Here is a 21,397-nt window from a genome sequence, read left to right on the forward strand (position 1 = left end):
GTTACATTAATGAAACAATATTGGTATGCCATTATTAATTAAAATTCATGGTTTATTCAGATTTCCTTAGTTTTTACCTAATGTCCTTATTCTGTTTTAGGATCCCATCCAAGATACCACATAACTTATAGTCCTCAGATTTCTTTAGACTTAGTTTCTTAGACTTTCCTTATTTTTGACGACCTGGACAATTTTGAAGGGTACTAGTAGGTCACTCCTCCATTGGATTGTCTGATGTTTTTCCCTTGATTAGACTGGCGTAATGGATTTTAGGGAGAAAGAGCACAAAGGTAAATTGACATTTTCATTACATCATATCGAGGGCATATGCTATCAATATGATTTATCACTGATGATACTGCCCTTGATCATCTGGCTGAAGTAGTATTTGTCAGGTTTCTCCACTGACAGGTTACTCTTATTCCCCCCTTTCCATACTGCACTCTTTGAGAGGACATCATAATGCACAGAATACACCTAGGAGTGGGAGTTATGCTCCATCTCTTTTAGGATGAAGTAGCTACATAATTTATTTGGAATTTTTCTATATTAGAGATTTGTCTCTCCTCATTTATTTATTTAATCATTTGTATAAGTATGGGCTCATGAATATTTTATATTTTGGATTATATTCTAATACTACTTTATTTTGTTGCTTGAATTGTTCCAGCTTTGGCTATTAGGAGCTCTTTCAGTTGGCTCCTGTGCCCCTTTACCATTCATCAGTGTGGTTGTTTATCTCTTTTTGAGCACTTCCTTACTTCTGGTACTACAAACTGACAAGCCACTCTAAGCTCATCTTGTATTTTTCCTGCCCAAGTCCTAGAGACAGCCATTTCTCCAAGGATCCCTGTTTCCTTTTATTGGAGAATGACATTAGAAACCAAGATCTGGGTGCTAGGTGTGCTCATGCTAATGGGGTGTCATTTCGTTTAGACCCTCTCAGCTGACAAAGAAATATGAGTGTGTGTGCTAACGTGTATATACACATATCTATAAATATTTCTAAATGTAATCATCTGTATCTGTCTTAAATTAAACATGAGTTCTTACTGGTGTCTTTATTACCAAATGGATCATTCTAGCCCACTCGTTTTGCTGATCTGTATATTTCTCCTCCAGCAGTGTAAACCCTAGATCCCACCATCTGCCATCTGTTTACTTAAGTTTTAATTCCAGTATACACATATAACAGAATCAAAATTGTTAATACAGTACATACACCCATGGGAGAAAAAAAACTATCGACTAGAGTCAATACTTATGTGCAGCTCTTTTGGCCTTTAGTCTTAAAAAACTCCATATCCACAGTTACTTAGGTCAGCACCTTTTCCTTCACCCCTTTCTTTGAGATCGTTTTGTACATTTGTAATACGCTTAGGTTCTCTTGTCACAGTCTGCATTCTTCTCTGGGATTCCCTGTCCTTATAAATAATTTTTTCATGTGTATAGATTAAGTTTTGCTCTTTGCATTATATAATTCTATAGGGTTTAACAAACACATGTCAATGTATCCACTATTACAGCATCATAAAGAACAGTTTCACCTGTGTTTCACTTTTTCGATCCCCTGTGTTTTACCTTTTCAATCCTCTCTCCTCCAAACTTCTCACAACCAATGATTTTTTTTTATTGTCTGTAAAGTTTTACCTTTTCCAGAATGTCATTTAATTAGAATCATACAGTATATAGCCATCTCAAACTTATTTTACTTAGCAGTATTATTTAAGGTTCTGGTTTTTTTTTTATGGCTCAATAGGTCATTTCTGAATTATATTGTGGAATAATATTCCATTGCATGGGTGTACCAAAGTTTATCTGTTTATCTATTGAAGGACATCTTGGTTGCCTCCAGCTTTTTGGCAATTATGAATACGGTTGCTATAAACATTCATGTGTGAACATGCTTTAAACTCAACTGGGTAAATACCTAATATCAGCGTAACTCCTGGATAATATGTTAAGACAAGACTATGTTTAGTTTTTTAAGAAAAGGTCAAACTCTCTTCCAAAGTGAGCTGCATTTTACATTCCCACCAGTGATGAATGAGAGTTCCTGTTGATGCACATCATCATCACATTTGAGATTGTCAGTTTTTGGATTTTAGCTTTCTAATAGGTGTGTGGTGATATCTGATGGCTGTTTTAATTTGTAATTATCTAATGACAAATGAAGTTGAGCATCTTTTCATATGCTCACTTGCCAAATGTGTGTCACACACTTCACAGTCAGCAGTAGTTAGCCAAGTCAGCCTTAGTAAGAGGATGTCCGTATTGTTAAGCCCATGTAGAGCCTTATCCATGCCACCATGCCACTTATCAGATGCCACTTATCTCAGAGGCCTATTGAGCAAGCACTGAAATAGCTGGGGAAAGAGGCTGACTGACATGAAAACGTGTCATTTTCTTCATCTGATTAGAAGCCCCTCTGAAGTGAATGCCCTTTGATGACCTTTTACTTGGTTCACAAATATCTTCACTATTTGTGACCATTCACCATTTTTAGTCCAGCCGCATATCTCTTCCCCGGATTTCTTTCTCACCAATCTCTCCCTCTTGTTGCTTCCAAGTTGCTGACAATCCATCCAAACAGTTAGCCACTGCCTATGAATACATCCATTTTTCTGGCTGTCTCTTACTGGCAAAATGTACAACTAAATGTACTGCTTATAGTTCTGACCACTGCTACTGATTTTCCTTCACTACTGTCCTACAAGATTATTTCTGAGAACAGTAGTATAGCTCTCCACTATTGGGTCATATCAATATAATGTGCAGACTCATCGTTAAACCAGGATTTTTTTTTAATTTCTCAGATAGTTGGTCATTAGGAACATCCCAGGTGACCAAAGTCATGAGTTGATAGACAGGAGATGATGCAACCGTAGCCAGTGTTCAAGGTCTGAACCTCCTGTTCAGCGTACTTGAATCTCCCCAAGCTAGGTCTCTCTCTCTCTCTCTTTTTTTTTTTTAACATCTTTATTGGAGTATAATTGCTTTACAATGGTGTGTTAGTTTTCTCCTTTATAACAAAGTGAACCAGCTATACATGTATATATATCTCCTCCTTCTTGCATCTGCCTCCCACCACCCCTTTCCCACCCCTCTAGGTGGTCACAAAGCACCAAGAAGATTTCCCTGTGCTATGCAGCTGCTTCCCACTAACTATCTATTTTACAATTAGTAGTATATATAAGTCCATGCCACTCTCTCACTTCGTTCTATCTTCCCCTTCCACCTCCTCATGTCCTCAAGTCCATTCTCTACGTCTTTATTCCTGTCCTGCCCCTAGGTTCATCAGAACCTTTTTTTTTCTTTTTTTTAGATTCCATATATATGTGTTAGCATACAATATTTGTTTTTTTCATTCTGACTTACTTCACTCTGTATGACAGACTCTGGGTCCTTCCACCTCACTACAAATAACTCAATTTCATTTCATTTTATGGCTGAGTAATATTCCATTGTATATATGTGCCACATCTTCTTTATCCATTCAACTGTAGATGGACATTTAGGTTGCTTCCATGTCCCGGCTATTGTAAATAGAGCTGCAATGAATATTGTGGTACATGACTCTTTTTGAATTATGGTTTTCTGAGGGTATATGCCCAGTAGTGGGATTGCTGGGTCATATGGTAGTTCTATTTTTAGTTTTTTAAGGAACCTCCATACTGTTCTCCATAGTGGCTGTATCAACTTACATTCCCACCAACAGTGCAAGAGGGTTCCCTTTTCTCCACACTCTCTCCAGCATTTATTGTTTGTAGATTTTTTGATGATGGCCATTCTGACTAGTGTGAGGTGATACCTCATTGTAGTTTTGATTTCCATTTCTCTAATGATTAGTGATGTTGAGCATCCTTTCATGTGTTTGTTGGAACCTGTCTATCTTCTTGGGAGAAATGTCTATTTAGGCCTTCTGCCCATTTTTGGATTGGGTTGTTGTTTTTTTTTTGATATTGAGCTGCATGGGCTGCTTGTAAATTTTGAAGTTTAATCCTTTGTCCATTGCTTCATTTGAAAATATTTTCTCCCATTCGGAGTGTTGTCTTTTTGTCCTGTTTATGGTTTCCTTTGCTGTGCAAAAGCTTTGAAGTTTCATTAGGTCCCATTTGTTTATATTTGTTTTTATTTCCATTCCTCTAGGAGGTGGATCAAAAAGGATCTTGCTGTGATTTATGTCATAGAGTGTTCTGCCTATGTTTTCCTCTCACAGTTTGATAGTGTCTGGCCTTATATTTAGATCTTTAATCCATTTTGAGTTTATTTTTGTGTATGGTGTTAGGGAGTGTTCTAATTTCATACTTTTACATGTACCTGTCCAGTTTTCCCAGCACCACTTATTGAAGAGGCTGTCTTTTCTCCACTGTACATTCCTGCCTCCTTTATCAAAGATAAGGTGACCATATGTGTGTGGGTTTATCTCTGGGCTTTCTATCCTGTTCCATTGATCTATATTTCTGTTTTTGTGCCAGTACCATACTGTCTTGATTACTGTAGCTTTGTAGTATAGTCTGAAGTCAGGGAGCCTGATTCCTCCAGCTCTGTTTTTCTTTCTCAAAATTCCTTTGGCTATTCGGGGTCTTGTGTGTTTCCATACAAATTGTGAAATTTTTTGTTCTAGTTCTGTGAAAAATGCCAGTGGTAGCTTGAAAAGGATTGCATTGAATCTGTAGATTGCTTTGGGTACTATAGTCATTTTCACAATGTTGATTCTTCCAATGCAAGACAAGGTATATCTCTCCATCTGTTTGTATCATCTTTAATTTCTTTCATCAGTGTCTTATGGTTTTTACATACAGGTCTTTTGTCTGCTTAGGTGGGTTTATTCCCAGGTATATTATTCTTTTTGTTGCAATGGTAAATGGAAGTGTTTGCTTAATTTCTCTTTCAGATATTTCATCATTAGGATATAGGAATGCAAGACACTTCTGGGCATTAATTTTGTATCCTGCTTTTACCAAATTCATTGATTAGCTCTAGTAGTTTTCTGGTAGCATCTTTAGGATTCTCTATGTAGAGTATCATGTCATCTGCAAACAGTGACAGCTTTACTTCTTCTTTTCTGATTTGGATTCCTTTTATTTCTTTCTCTTCTCTGATTGCTATGGCTAAAATTTCCAAAACTATGTTTAATCATAGTGGTGAGAGTGGGCAACCTTGTCTTGTTCCTGATCTTAGTGGAAATGGTTTCAGTTTTTCACCATTGAGAATGAAGTTGGCTGTGGGTTTGTCATATATAGCCTTTATTATGTTGAGGTACGTTCCCTCTGTGCCTACTTTCTGGAAGGTTTTTATTATAAATGGGTGTTGAATTTTGTGAGAAGCTTTTTCTGCATCTATTGAGATAATCACATAGTTTTCTTTCTTCAATTTGTTAATATGGTGTACCACATTGATTGATTTGTATATTGAAGAATCCTTGCATTCTTGGGATAAACCCCACTTGATCATGGTGTATGATCCTTTTAATGTGCTGTTGGATTCTGTTTGCTAGTATTTTGTTGAGGAGTTTTGCATCTATGTTCATCAGTGATATTGCCCTGTAGTTTTCTTTCTTTGTGACATCCTTGTCTGGTTTTGGTATCAGGGTGATGGTGGCCTCATAGAATGAGTTTGGGAGTGTTCCTCCCTCTGCTATATTTTGGAACAGTTTGAGAAGGATAGGTGTTGGCTCTTCTCTAAATGTTTGATAGAATTCGCCTGTGAAGCCATCTGGTCCTCGGCTTTTGTTTGTTGGAAGATTTTTAATCACAGTTTCAATTTCAGTGCTTGTGATTGGTCCGTTCATATTTTCTATTTCTTCCTGATTCAGTCTTGGCAGGTTGCGCATTTCTAAGAATTTGTCCATTTCTTCCAGGTTGTCCATTTTATTGGCATAGAGTTGCTTGTAGTAATCTCTCATGATCTTTTGTATTTCTGCAGTGTCCATTGTTACTTCTCCTTTTTCATTTCTAATTCTATTGATTTGAGTCTTCTCCCTTTTTTTCTTGTTGAGTCTGGCTAATGGTTTATCAATTTTGTTTATCTTCTCAATGAACCAGCTTTTAGTTTTATTGATCTTTGCTATTGTTTGTTTCATTTCTTTTTCATTTATTTCTGATCTGATCTTTATGATTTCTTTCCTTCTGCTAACTTTGGGGTTTTTTTGTTCTTCTTTCTCTAATTGCTTCAGGTGTAAGGTTAGGTTGTTTATTTGAGATGTTTCCTGTTTCTTAAGGTAGGATTGTATTGCTATAAACTTCCCTCTTAGAACTGCTTTTGCTGCATCCCATAGGTTTTGGGTCATCGTGTCTCCATTGTCATTTGTTTCTAGGTAATTTTTGATTTCCTCTTTGATTTCTTCAGTGATCACTTGGTTATTAAGTAGTGTATTGTTTAGCCTCCATGTGTTTGTATTTTTTACAGATTTTTTTCCTGTAATTGATATCTAGTCTCATAGCGTTGTAGTCAGAAAAGATACCTGATATGATTTCAATTTTCTTAAATTTACCAAGGCTTGACTTGTGACCCAGGATATGATCTGTCCTGGAGAATGTTCCATGAGCACTTGAGAAGAAAGTTTATTCTGTTGTTTTTGGATGGAATGTCCTATAAATATCAATTAAGTCTGTTTTGTTTAATGTATCATTTAAAGCTTGTGTTTCCTTATTTATTTTCATTTTGGATGATCTGTAAGTTGATGAAAGTGGGGTATTAAAGTCCCCTGCTATGATTGTGTTACTGTCCATTTCCCCTTCTATGGCTGTTAGCATTTGCCTTATGTATTGAGGTGTTCCTATGTTGGTGCATAAATATTTACAGTTTTTCTATCTTCTTGTTGGATTGAGCCCTTGATCATTATGTAGTGTCCTTCTTTGTTTCTTGTAATAGTTTATTTTAAAGCCTATTTGTCTGATATGGGAATTGCTACTCCTGCTTTCTTTTGATTTCCATTTGCATGGAATATCTTTTTCCATCTCCTCACTTTCAGTCTGTATGTGTCCCTAGGTCTGAAGTGGGTCTCTTGTAGACAGCATATATATGGGTCTTGTTTTTGTATCCATTCAGCCAGTCTGTGTCTTTTGGTTGGAGCATTTAATCCATTTCCATTTAAGGTAATTATCGATATGTATGTTCCTATTACCATTTTCTTAATTGCTTTGGGTTTGTTATTATAGGTCTTTTCCTTCTCTTGTGTTTCCTGCCTAGAGAACTTCCTTTAGTGTTTGTTTTAAAGGTGGTTTGGTGGTGCTGAATCCTCTTAGCTTTTGCTTGTTTGTAAGGATTTTCATTTCTCTGTCAAATCTGAATGAGATCCTTGCTGCGTAGAGTAATATTTTTTGTAGGTTTTTCCCTTTCATCACTTTAAATATGTCCTGCCACACCATTCTGGCTTGCAGAGTTTCTGCTGAAAGATCAGCTGTTAACCTTATGGGGATTCCCTTGCATGTTATTTGTTGCTTTTCCCTTGCTGCTTTTAATATTTTTTCTTTGTATTTAATTTTTGATAGTTTGATTAATATGTGTCTCTGCATGTTTCTCTTTGGTTTTATCTTCTATGGGACTCCCTGCACTTCCTGGACGTGGGTGGCTATTTCCTTTCCCATATTAGGGAAGTTTTCAACTATAATTTCTTCAAATATTTTCTCAGACCCTTTCTTTTTCTCTTCTTCTTCTAGGACCTATATAATTCGAATGTTGCTGCATTTAATGATATCCCAGAGGTCTCTGAGACTGTCCTCAATTCTTTTCATTCTTTTTTCTTTATTCTGCTCTCTGGCAGTTATTTTCACCATTTTATCTTCCAGCTCACTTATCCGTTCTTCTGCCTCAGTTATTCTGCTATTGATTCCTTCTAGAGTATTTTTAATTTCAGTATTGTGTTGTTTATCATTGTTTGTTTGCTCTTCATTTCTTCTAGATCCTTGTTAAATGTTTCTTGTATTTTCTCCATTCTGTTTCTGAGTTTTTGGATCATCTTTACTATCATTACTCTGAATTAGTTTTCAGGTAGTTTGCCTCTTTCAGCTTCATTAATTTGTTCTGGTAGGTTTTTACCTTGCTCCTTCATCTGTAACAATTTTTTTTGTCGTTTGATTTTTTTTTTTTTATGGGTGGGGCTGTATTCCTGTCTAACTGGTTGTTTGGCCTGAGGCGTCCAGCACTGGTGTTTGCAGGCAGTTGGATACAGCCAGGTCTTGGTGCTGCGATTAGGGCCTCCGGGAGGCCTCACTCCAGTTAATATTCCCTGGGGTCTGAGGTTCTCTGTTAGTCCAGTGGTTTGGACTCAGAGCTCCCACTACAGGAGCTCTGGCCTGACCTCTGGCTTGGGAACCAACATCCCGCAAGCTGCATGGCATGGCAAAAAAATAAAATAAAATAAAAATTTAAAAAGAAAAAAGAAATTTAAAAAGGAGCAGTACAATATCAAAGAATAAAAAACAAAATAAAATTAGAAAGATTAAAAATATTAGGAAAAATAAAAATACAATTGAAATAACTGCAACAAGGTAAAATAAAACCACAACAGAAAAAAGAAAAAACAAGGGGGGGCGGTGCAGGGGGAACAAGCCAAAAGGAGAAAACAATAACAAAGTATAAAGAATAAAATAAAATTAGAAAACTAAAAGATTATTAGGAAAAATAAAAATATAAATGAAGCAACAGCAATGAATCAACAAGGTGAAACAGAACCCCAGTCTAAAAGAGGAAAAAAAAAAAAAAAGACTTGTCTATGGGAGTAGAGTTTAGGTGGGGGGTGGAACTTAAGCATGGGTGGGGTTTAGGGTTGGGAGGGACTTAGGTGGGTTGGGGGTGATATTTGAGCATAGGGCAGGGCCTAGGCTCAGGACCCATGCAGCCAGAAAAGGCCTTGGGGGCGGGGCCTAGGCGAGACAACATTCAAGAGTGGGGTGGCGTCTCTGCTTAGGACCCGTGCAGAAGGGCAGAGGCAGCATGTGGAAAGAGGGCCACTGGAGTGTGGAGTTCCAGAGTTTGGAGATAAGGCCCTGGGTGAGGGTGTGTGGGTGGGGTTTAGGCCCAGTGTGTTGGAGGGGTTCTCAGAGGGGGTCTATGAGTGTAGAGGTAAGGCCCTGGGTGGGGGTGTAGGGGCAGGGCTTGGACTCTGTGTGGCAGCAGGGAGGCTCCGAGGGCAGAGGATTAGGCCCAGGAGCCCAACGAGCTCCCCAGTGCCTAAGTGGACAGGGAAAGCGCTGGCCCTGTTCCCTTCCGTTCCTTCGTGCCCCTCCCCCACCATCTTCCCCAGGGTCTCCCCTGTCACCGCTGGACCCCAACCATGGGTGGGTCCCACTGGGTGTAGGAACTCCTCCCCTTCCCCAGTCACCCCTCAGGGCTGCTTGTCTCGGAGGTCTGGCCTTTACTTTTGCTCCCCCTCCCCTCCCTCCCACTCCCTCAGGACCCACATGCCTGGAGGGCGCCTAGGTGGGCAGAGAATCAGGCCTTGGATCTCAGCAGCCTCCCCGGGGCCCAAGTGGGCAGGAGAAACCTGGCCACACTCCCTTTTGATCCTCTGTCCTTCCAATGGTCCCCCAATTTCCCCCTTCAGGTGTGGGATCCCTTCCCCTCCCCCAGCCACCCCTCAGGGACGCCAGTCCTGTCCGGCCTCCACCTCTCCTCTCCCTTCACTCCCCCCACTCCCCACATCCTACCTGGTCGCTGGGGGTTCCTCCCATCCCCTTAGGTGTCCATGGTCCCCCACCAGTACCTGGTAGGTGCCCTAGTTGTGCAGAGACATGAATTCTGTGTCTCCTAGTCTTCCATCTTGACTCCACCCCCCCATATTTCCTTTAATATGAGTGAAATTTACATTTTCCTTATGATTGCATTTTTTCATATATTACAGAAATATTTGTATCATTTTTTTCTATGAAATATTTGTTCGTGTAATTTTGTGATTAATAGGTTAGTCATCTTTTTCTTACTGATTTGTCTGTGGTATAAGTTGCAAACATTTTTCTCAGTTGTCATTTGTCTTTTGACTTTTCACAATATTTTACTCTGTAGATTTTTTTTTTTTTTTTTTTTTTTTTTTTTAGTTGTGCTGTGCAGCTTGCAGAATCTCAGTTCCCTGACCAGGGATGGAACCTGGGCCGTGGCAATGAAAGTGCCTAGTCCTAACCACTGGACCACCAGGGAATTCCCTACAGATTATTTTTTAGTGTAGGAAAATTTTTTTAATGACCTCCAAGTTTTCTATTGTACTTGAGACTTTTTTCTGTTCTGATATTTTATACATATGTGTATATGCCACATGTTTTTATGTTTTAATTTTTTCAACATTTAAATTGCAATCTATTTAGAATTTAGTATAAGAAGTAAAGTAAGACTCTAGATTAATTTATTTTTATGGATAGACCTCTGTTTTCTCAACACCAATTTTTGAATAATTGATTTTTCCCCACTTATTGAAATACCTAATTTTTCATATTCCAAGTGCCAGAATGCTTTTGGGTCTATTTTGGTGTTTTGGGTCTGTTCCATTGACTTGTGTGTATTTATATGCTAATAGTGCAGAATTTTATCATTTGTATCTCTGTCAGTTATTAAAGCCAGCTCTAAATCTGTCCTTCATTGTGCTGCTGGTGATATTGGAGATGGCTCCTGTAAGTTTTTCTCCCTTGCCAATAAAGGGTGCTTGAGGGTCATGGCAGGAGGAAGGAGCATCTCTTCCTAGTTCCTTGTAATTTTCTTGGCTTGCTCCTGTGGCAATGATGCTTACCTTCAAGCTTTCCTGGCCTGGTCTATGGTTCCCTGTTCACCAGTCTTAGCTTGCAAACATCCTGGTGGCATGATTTCCCGCATTCAGTCCTCTGCCCTGCTGAACAGACTCTGCCTGCCAGCTGTGAACTAGTTCTGGCCTGGGAAAACTCAGGGCTGGGGCAGTGACATATTTATGCTGCATTTTTTGTTATTTATCTGAAATTCAAATTTAACTGGACATCTCTTTTGTTTTGTCTTTTTGCTAAATCTGGCAATCCTACTCAGAAGATACTCACTTCACTGAGGCATTGAGAAATAAATTAGAGAGAGAAGTACCTGCATCCTTGAAAACTTTATAGTTGCTCCCTTTTGTGGGCAGGGTATGATCAAATGGGTTCCCTAATTTCAATGGGGATGATGAGAACCCAAAGTGGCAGAGATCAAGTGGCAGCACTTAACCACAGAAGACAGGGCTGGTGCATCTACCATAAAGGGCAACAAAGAAGTACTGTAACTTGTCCCACAGGATCTTTGGTGTGCCTTGTGCTCCAGATGGGAAGTCTACTAGAGTATTAGTTGATCTATATAACATAAAACTCTAGCTATGGCTGTTAGAAAGCTGACTTGCACCACCACAGTGGAGAATCATAGCCTCTCACTTAGTTTCTGGACTTAAGTCAATTCAGAGACCCCCAAATTCCTTGGTTGGAGGGTAATCTGTGTCTTGTCTTGTTGAAGATTGGAAGTACATGATGTAAATCATTCTCCAAGCCTTCTGCAAAGGATTTAGAGTGGGGCTTCCCTGGTGGCACGGTGGTTGAGAGTCCGCCTGCTGATGCAGGGGACACGGGTTCGTGCCCTGGTCTGGGAAGATCCCACATGCTGTGGAGTGGCTGGGCCCGTGAGCCATGGCCACTGAGCCTGCACGTCCGGAGCCTGTGCTCCACAACAGGAGAGGCCACAATAGTGAGAGGCCCGCACACTGCAAAATAAAATACCCAGATCTTTGGGGGATTACTACACATTGGCTCTGAATTGACTAATTCCTGGGGTCCCAAAATGCCATTGTCACCCATCAATCCAAGTGGAGGCTATGATTGCAGGTAACAGATGATGTCTTAATTTAAGTCTGACTAACAGTGACCACGTAGGTCCAAGGACCCACCTTGTGTTTATTTCTCCAGTTCTTGAATGTATAATTGGGATAGACATGCTTAGCAATGGATGGAATCCCCACATTGGATCTCAGACCCTGGAACTTCCTTCTACTTCCTACCAAGATAGTGAACAAAAATACAACATGGCATCCTCAGGGAAACTGCTGATATTAACACCAGCAAAGACTTGAAAGAAGTACGGGTAGTGACCTATCATTACCCCATTTAATTTACCCATTTCACTTGTTCAAAAGTAGGACAGGTCTTAGAGAAAGAGTACAGACTGTCATAAACTTAATCAGGGAGTGACTCCCAATCCCAGTTCCTGTCCCAAACGTAATATCTTCACTAGATCAAATCAATGTGGTCTCTGGAACTTGGTTTCCATCTTCAATCTGGCAAATGCCTTTTTCTCCATAGGAATTTGCAAGGACCACCTTGAGCAGTTTGCTTTTACCTGTATGGCATGGTTTACTTGCACAGCCTTGTCTTAGGGCTCTGTCAGTTCTCCTGCTCCTTGCTGTAATACAGTTTATAGAGACTTTGATTATCTTCACATTCCACAATATACATTGTTCTATTAGATTGATGATATACACTAACTGGATCTGATATGCAGAAAATAGCAAGCACTTCACATGACTTAGGAAGACATATGAGAACTAGAGAGTAGGAGCTAACCCCATGACGATTCAGTAGCCCACTACTTCAGTGAAATTTGAGAGCTCAGTACTCTTGGGAGGGTTGAAATATCTACTCCAAGATGAAAGACCAGCTTTTGCACCTTATACCCTGCCACTAAAAAGAGATGTGATGCTCAACGGGCCTTTTTGGATTTTGGAGGAAATATATGCCACATCTGAGGGTGCTGCTTTGATCCACCTAGAGTCTAAGAGAAGGCAATCTGCTCCACAACCTGACAGTGGATCCACCAGATCCACTAATTCTCATGATGTATGTGGCAAATAGAGAGGGCATATGGACCTCTGGCAAGCACTAATAGAGAATCACAGGGAAGACCTAGGATTTGGGAGCAAATTAATTTCAGATAACTTTTTTAATTTTGAGAAACAACTTCTGACTTTCTATAAGCATTGATAAAGATGTTGAATCCCTGATCATGGCACATCAGAAGACCATGTGGCCTGAGCTTTCTATCATGAACTGGGGGTTTCTGACCAACCTAGCCACAAGGTTCACTGTGCATGGAAGCAATATATCATCAGTAGGACATGGTATATAAGAGACCTAGCTTGGGGATCAGCAGAAACTCTGCAAACCAGAATGGTATGGCAGGACATATTTAAAGTGATTAAACGGAAAAACCTACAAACAACATTACTCTACCCAGCGAGGATCTCATTCAGATTTGACAGAGAAATTAAAACCTTTACAGACAAGCAAAACCTAAGAGGATTCAGCACCACCAAACCAGCTGTAAAACAAATGCTAAAGGAACTTCTCTAGGCAGGAAACACAAGAGAAGGAAAAGACCTATAATAACAAACCCAAAAGAATTAAGAAAATGGTAATAGGAACATATATATCGATAATTACCTTAAATGGAAATGGATTAAATGCTCCAACCAAAAGACACAGACTGGCTGAATGGATACAAAATCAAGACCCATATATATGCTGTCTACAAGAGACCCACTTCAGATCTAGGGACACATACAGACTGAAAGTGAGGAGATGGAAAAAGATATTCCATGCAAATGGAAATCAGAAGAAAACTGGAGTAGCAATTCTCATATCAGACAAAATAGGCTTTAAAATAAAGACTATTACAAGAGACAAAGAAGGACACTACATAATGATCAAGGGATCAATCCAAGAAGAAGATAGAACAACTGTAAATATTTATGCACCAACATAGGAACACCTCAATACATAAGGCAAATGCTAACAGCCATAGAAGGGGAAATGGACAGTAACACAATCATAGTAGGGGACTTTAACACCCCAATTTCACCAATTTACAGATCATCCAAAATGAAAATAAATAAGGAAACACAAGCTTTAAATGATACATTAAACAAAACAGACTTAATTGATATTTATAGGACATTCCATCCAAAAAAACAACAGAATAAACTTTCTTCTCAAGTGCTCATGGAACATTCTCCAGGACAGATCATATCTTGGGTCACAAGTCAAGCCTTGGTAAATTTAAGAAAATTGAAATCGTATCAAGTATCTTTTCTGACCACAATGCTATGAGACTAGATATCAGTTACAGGAAAAAATCTGTAAAAAATACAAACACATGGAGGCTACACAATACACTACTTAATAACCAAGTGATCACTGAAGAAATCAAACAGGAAATCAAAAAATACCTAGAAACAAATGACAATGAAAACACGATGACCAAAACCTACGGGATGCAGCAAAAGCAGTTCTAAGAGGGAAGTTTACAGCAGTACAATCCTACCTCAAGAAACAAGAAACATCTCAAATAAACAACCTAACCTTACACCTAAAGCAATTAGAGAAAGAAGAACAAGAAGACCCTAAAGTTAGCAGAAGGAAAGAAATCATAAAGATCAGATCAGAAATAGATGAAAAAGAAATGAAGGAAAATGATAGCAAAGATCAATAAAACTAAAAGCTGGTTCATTGAGAAGATAAACAAAATTGATAAACCATTAGCCAGACTCATCAAGAAAAAAAGGGAGAAGACTCATACAAAGAGAATTAGAAATGAAAAAGGAGAAGTAACAACCGACACTGCAGAAAAAGAAAGGATCATGAAAGACTACTACTACAAGCAACTATATGCCTATAAAATGACAACATGGAAAAAATGGACAAATTCTCAGAAAAGCAGAATCTTCCCAGACCAAACCAGGAAGACATAGAAAATATAAACAGACCAATCACAAGCACTGAAATTGAAACTGTGATTAAAAATCTTCCAACAAACAAAAGCCCAGGACCAGATGGCTTCACAGGTGAATTCTGTTAAACATTTAAAGAAGAGCTAACACCTATCCTTCTCAAACTGTTCCAAAATATAGCAGAGGGAGGAACACTCCCAACCTCATTCTACGAGACTGCCATCACCCTGATACGAAAAGCAGACAAAGATGTCCCCCAAAAAGAAAACTACAGGCCAATATCAGTAATGAACATAGATGCAAAACTCCTCAACAAAATACTAGCAAACAGAATCCAACAGCACATTAAAAGGATCATACACCATGATCAAGTGGGGTTTATCCCAGGAATGCAAGGATTCTTCAATATACGCACATCAATCAATGTGATATACCATATTAACAAATTGAAGAATAAAAACCATACGATTACCTCAATAGATGCAAGAAAAGCTTCTGAGAAAATTCAACACACATTTATGATAAAACCTCTCCAGAAAGTAGGCATAGAGGGAAGTTACCTCAACATAATAAAGGCCATATATGACAGGCCCACAACCAACATCATTCTCAGTGGTGAAAAACTGAAACCATTTCCTCTAAGATCAGGAACAAGACAAGGTTGCCCACTCTCACCACTATGATTCAACATTATGATTCAACAAGTTTTAGCCATAGCAATCAGAGAAGAAAGAGAAATAAAAGAAATCCAAATCGGAAAAGAAGAAGTAAAACTGTCACTGTTTGCAGATGACATAATACTATACATAGAGAATCTTAAAGATGCTACCAGAAAACTACTAGAGCTAATCAATAAATTTGGTAAAGTAGCAGGATACAAAATTAATGTACAGAAATATGTTTCATTACTATACACTAATGATGAAAAATCTGAGAGCGAAATTAAGCAAACACTCCCATTTACCACTGCAACAAAAAGAATAAAATACCTAGGTATAAACCACCTAAGGAGAAGGACCTGAAAAAGACCTGTATGCAGAAAGCTATAAGAAACTGATGAAAGAAATTAAAGATGATACAAACAGATGGAGAGATATACCATGTTCTTGGATTGGAAGAATCAACATTGTGAAAATGACTATACTACCCTGAGCAATCTACAGATTCAATGCAATCTCTATCAAACTATCACTGGCATTTGTCACAGAACTAGAACAAAAAGTTTCACAATTTGTATGGAAACACACAAGACCCCGAATAGCCAAATGAATTTTGAGAAAGAAAAGCGGAGCTAGAGGAATCAGGCTCCCTGACTTCAGACTATACTACAAAGCTACAGTAATCAAGACAGTATGGTACTGGCACAAAAACAGAAATATAGATCAATGGAACAGGTAGAAAGCCCAGAGATAAACCCATGCACATAGGGTCACCTTATCTTTGATAAGGCAGTCAGGAATGTACAGTGGAGAAAGGACAGCCTCTTCAATAAGTGGTGCTGGGAAAACTGGACAGGTATATGTAAAAGTATGAGATTAGAACACTCCCTAACACCATACACAAAAGTAAGCTCAATATGGATTAAAGACCTAAATGTAAGGCCAGACACTATAAAACTCTTAGAGGAAAACATAGGCAGAACACTCTATGACATAAATCACAAGATCCTTTTTGACCCACCTCCTAGAAATGGAAATAAAAGCAAAAATAAACAAATGAGACCTAATGAAACTTAAAAGCTTTTGCACAGCAAAGGAAACCATAAAGAAGACAAAAAGATAACCCTAAGAATGGGGTACAATATTTGCAAACGAAGCGACTGACAAAGGATTACAAAGCAGCTCATGCAGCTCAATATCATAAAAACCAACAAACCAATCCAAAAATGGGCAGAAGACCTAAATAGACATTTCTCCAAAGAAGATATACAGACTGCCAACAAACACATGAAAGGATGCTCAACATCACTAATCATTAGAAAAATGTAAATCAAAACTACAATAAGGTTTCACCTCACATCAGTCAGAATGGCCATCATCAAAAAATCTAGAAACAATAAATGCTGGAGAGGGTGTGGAGAAAAGGGAATCCTCTTGCACTGTTGGTGGGAATGTAAATTGATACAGCCACTATGGAGAACAGTATGAAGGTTCCTTAAAAAACTATAAATAGAACTACCATATGACCCAGCAATCCCACTACTGGGCATATATCCTGAGACAACCATAATTCAGAAAGAGTCATGTACCACAATGTTCATTGCAGCTCTATTTACAATAGCCGGGACATGGAAGCTACGTAAGTGTCCATCGACAGATGAATGGATAAAGAAGATGTGGCACATAAATACAATGGAATATTATTCAGCCATAAAAAGAAATGAAATTAAGTTATTTGTAGTGAGGTGGAAGGACCTAGAGTCTGTCATACAGAGTGAAGTAAGTCAGAAAGAGAAAAACAAATACCGTATGCTAGCACATATATGGAATCTAAAGGGAGGGATGGTTCTGATGAACCTAAGGGAAGGACAGGAATAAAGATGCAGATGTAAGAATGGACTTGAGGACACGGGGAGAGGGATGGGTGAGCTGGGTCGAAGTTAGAGAGTAGCATTGACATATACACACTACCAAGTGTGAAGTACATAGCTAGTGGGAAACAGCTGCGTAACACAGGCAGATCAACTTGGTGCTTTTTGACCACCTAGATGTGTGGGATAGGGAGCAGGGGAGGGAGGGCATATGGGGATATATGTATGCATATAGCTGATTCACTTTGTTATACAGCAGAAACTAACACAACATTGTAAACAATTATACTCCAATAAAGATGTTAAAAAAATGGAAATATAAATTAAGACTACAATGAAATGTGGTTTTTTGCCTTTCAAATTGAAGTACTGAGCAAAAAGTTGTATAACACATTGTGACAGGGTGTCGAGAAATAAACTCACACACATTGGGTGGGGGTGAAATATGATACAACTTAAACCATAGGTAGTTTTGCAAAATTATTAAAATTACATGTACACACACTCTTTCACTCAGCACTTGTACTTCTACAAATTTTACCATTGATATACTTGTACCCATTGCACTATTTGTGATAGCTAGTGATTGAAAGTTACCTTCAATGTCTGGTATGCCTTGTCCCCCTAAAATTCATATGTTGAAATCCTACCCCCAGAGATGATGGTATTAGGAAGTGGGGCCTTTGGGAGGTGCTTAGGTCATGAGGATGGAGCCCTCATGAAGGGGGTTATTTTATTCTTATAAAAGACAGCCCACAGAGATTCCTCACCCCTTCTATCATGTGAGGACACAACAAGAAAGTGCGAGCTATGTACCGAAAAGAGGGCCCTCACTTGACCATGCTGCCATCCTGACCTTGGACTTCCAGCATTCAGAAATGTGAGAAATAAATTTCTGTTTTCTGTAATCTGCCCAGTCTATATATAGCAGCTAAAGGGACTAAGACAATGTCCATTAAGGTGGGATTGGTTAAATGCTTATGATATGTCCATTCAATGGAATACAATGTAGCTCATTAAAAAAAAAAAAAAGGGCAGCTCATTGGGAATGTGGAATGATGTCCAAGAAATATTTTTAAGTGAAAAAAAAATCAAACTGCAGAAAATTTGCATAGTATTATACTATTTCCATAAATATTTATGTGTGTCTGTAAGCATGAGATCCCTGGAAGGAGACACAAGAAACTGATAGTAGTGGTGGTTTTCTCCAAGGAAGTGAAATATTGAACTGTCGGGAGTGGGTGTGAGGCATACTTGAACTGTGTCTACATTTAGATACTTTCTGAATTTTGTATCATATATATTACCTATGCAAAAATATGTCATTTTTATAAATTATTTTTAAAAGATTACAGTATGCTGGTGTTGCTTGCTGCTGCAGTTGCTGGATTCCATTGCTAATTGGATTTTAAGGAACACAGTTTGGCAAGGAGCCTCCTCTCCATACCATGCCTGCCCTTCCCGTTCAAGGGTCCAGGCAGATGACGTGCGTGAGGCCCCTTGATCCTACACAGACCCGTGTCCTGATCTGTTCCGCAGACACAGTCACTCATGTTTCTTGCGTTTCACTGACTGTTGGCAACACACTTTGCTGTCGGCAGGCTATGGAGAGCATTCATTTTAGAAGGTGCTGCTTGAATATCTGTGCTACGTAGTGACACAGGCTCAGTAGGAAAGGACTTTTCCAGTCCACAATAAATATCATTTTGGTTCCGTGAAGAGGCCCTGGTCCATGATACATTTCAAAAAGAACACTGCCTTCTACATGATGGCTTCATTAGGCTGTTGCCTCTACTTCTGAACAATGATTGATATGCAAGAGAGAGAGGTGTTTTTGTTAATCCCATAGGGTCCCCAAATACCTTAGTTTTGTGTCAAAATAGGTGCAATGAAGGATCCTTTTATGCCCCACCACCTGTAAGGAGTATAGAACACTTTGGTTCAGTATCATTTTGTGTTTGCTTCAGAGATATAATGGATGCCTTTCACAATATATCAATTCCAGAGAAAAGATTAACTGACAACAACATCTTCACATCCATCAACTTTTTCACTTGGGTCTGCTCTGATTCCAAAGACTGTTGCCTGAAGCTTGCTTTGTTTTCCAAAGTTTTACCTTTTTAAAACCGAAACTCACCCTGGTAGCCAGCAAAATACTTTGAGTTCAGGAGGATTAATATACTTTTAAAGAGCAAGCCGACTTTCAACAAGGTAACTCTTTGCTGTCACCAAAGTCCTTCAGGCTCACCTCAGCTCTGACTCAGTGAGGACTTCAACTGGAGAACACATCGTTAAAATCCCAACTTAAATATCATCTCCTCTCTGAAGTATCTACCAACTCACCCAGGTAGAGTTACTCTCTTCTTCCTCTGAACTTTCAATGGAAGTTTCATGCCCAGACCTCAACTAAAACATGTATCACATGGTATTATAAGTATTTATTTATACTCTTGCTTCCCTCTCTGGCCCTCCCTCTAGCTAATGTGAATAGCTAGACCCCAAATCAGCAGCAAAATGTGCTGTTTAACACGATGCTTGGTCCATTTTAATTACTCTGCAATTAATAAATAAATGAGGGAGTGGATAAATGAAGTGGTACTGAGCCCACTCAGAAGGAACTTTTAAATAGATGGACCCTTGGGAGAGTCAGGGAGGAGCACGGAAAATAGATTGCCTAATTTTTCTGGAGCCAGCCGGCCAGCTTTAGAGAAAGCGAAGAACGAGTACATGAGAGGTCTGCAGTCTCCCCACGAGACTGACGGGGCAGAAGGGAATACCTTCCCTCCTACAGGATAATTGGTGCTCAAATCAAACCTAGAAATCCTATATTCACTCTCCTTTTTAGTGGGAAGTCTCTCTGCCTGGCTAGATTTTCAACAGACATATTTCCAACTGCCTCTATTATCATGACCCAAAAATAAATATCATGGCAGGAGCCCATGAGGTGGGAGCACAATTTATCCTAACTGAAAATAGAGGCAGAAAGCATCGGCCCTAGTATCCTTGATACTAGAGTGGGGTTGCCATAGCAACCAGCTGAGTCACTAATGAAAAAAGAACAGTTGCACTATGACTAGGCTGACATTCTGTGACATTCTCTTATTTTACTGTAGCTCTAATGATGTCGTCAGTGGGAATGACAGAGAGAAAAGGGTCTGACCTCTCTATTAAACATGCAACTAGCTTGACATGCTCTGCCTTTAGCCTAATGAATGTGAATTTCTGTGTACAAATTCTGCCTTGGAGAAAAGCACTTTAGGAATTTGTCTGATTCGTATATTAGACTTGTTGATTCCATTGTTCCCTTAATGTAATCCCTTCTCTTCCAAATGAAGATGGTAATGAAGCAGATGAGCCCCAAAAGCAAAACAGGAAGGGGAAAAATGAGTGAGAAGATGTGACAGGGTGATGCTAATCCATCAGTGATGACATGAAATTGGAGAAAACAACCAGAAGCAGCTTCTGCCCCTTCTACAAACAGGATGAACCACAGACAATTAAGAAAGAAAGCTAGAAATCTCTGCAAAGAGAAATGGAACCTGCTGGAAATGTGTTCTGAGAGCATCACAACCCACATATTCACTTGCTGGTCACTATTTCCAGAGCACTGAGCTAGGCACGAAGCGGTCTCAGAAAGAAAGAATAGCCTCAAGTCATCTAAAGTCTAGAGCTGGCAGAGGGATGGAAAGGGTTAACAACTTAAAAATACATACAAACCACACGTGACCCCTACTACTGCCAGGAAACAGGTACAGAAACCAATGCACTTACAACTGGAAGTTTTAAAAATGGAAGCTGTTAAAATTAAAAGAAAAACCTGCCACAACTGTAATTGAGTATACAAATGGAGTTTAAAAATAGACACTGTCATTGAGTTTGTAAAACAGTGAGAATGCTTTATGTTTTTTTCCCAAAAGTACTTGTTTGCAAACATATGAATTTGTTTTAAACCCAACATTGGGTTGCTTTCATCTGCACAAGAATGGCCGCAAGAATTGGTGTCAGCACTTGCTGCAAATTATGTGGGAGTTTCTGAATCTCAGTGTAGGCACATACATCTCTTTATCAGCAGGAAAGAAGAGAGCTCATTCATTATTTAAGCAGCCTTCCAGCCACTCTCTTTCGTCAGCATAACACTGCGAGACTCATTTTATTCGTCTATG

Source organism: Lagenorhynchus albirostris, chromosome 3 (assembly GCF_949774975.1).
Source record: "Lagenorhynchus albirostris chromosome 3, mLagAlb1.1, whole genome shotgun sequence".
NCBI classification, from domain to species: Eukaryota; Metazoa; Chordata; class Mammalia; order Artiodactyla; family Delphinidae; genus Lagenorhynchus; species Lagenorhynchus albirostris.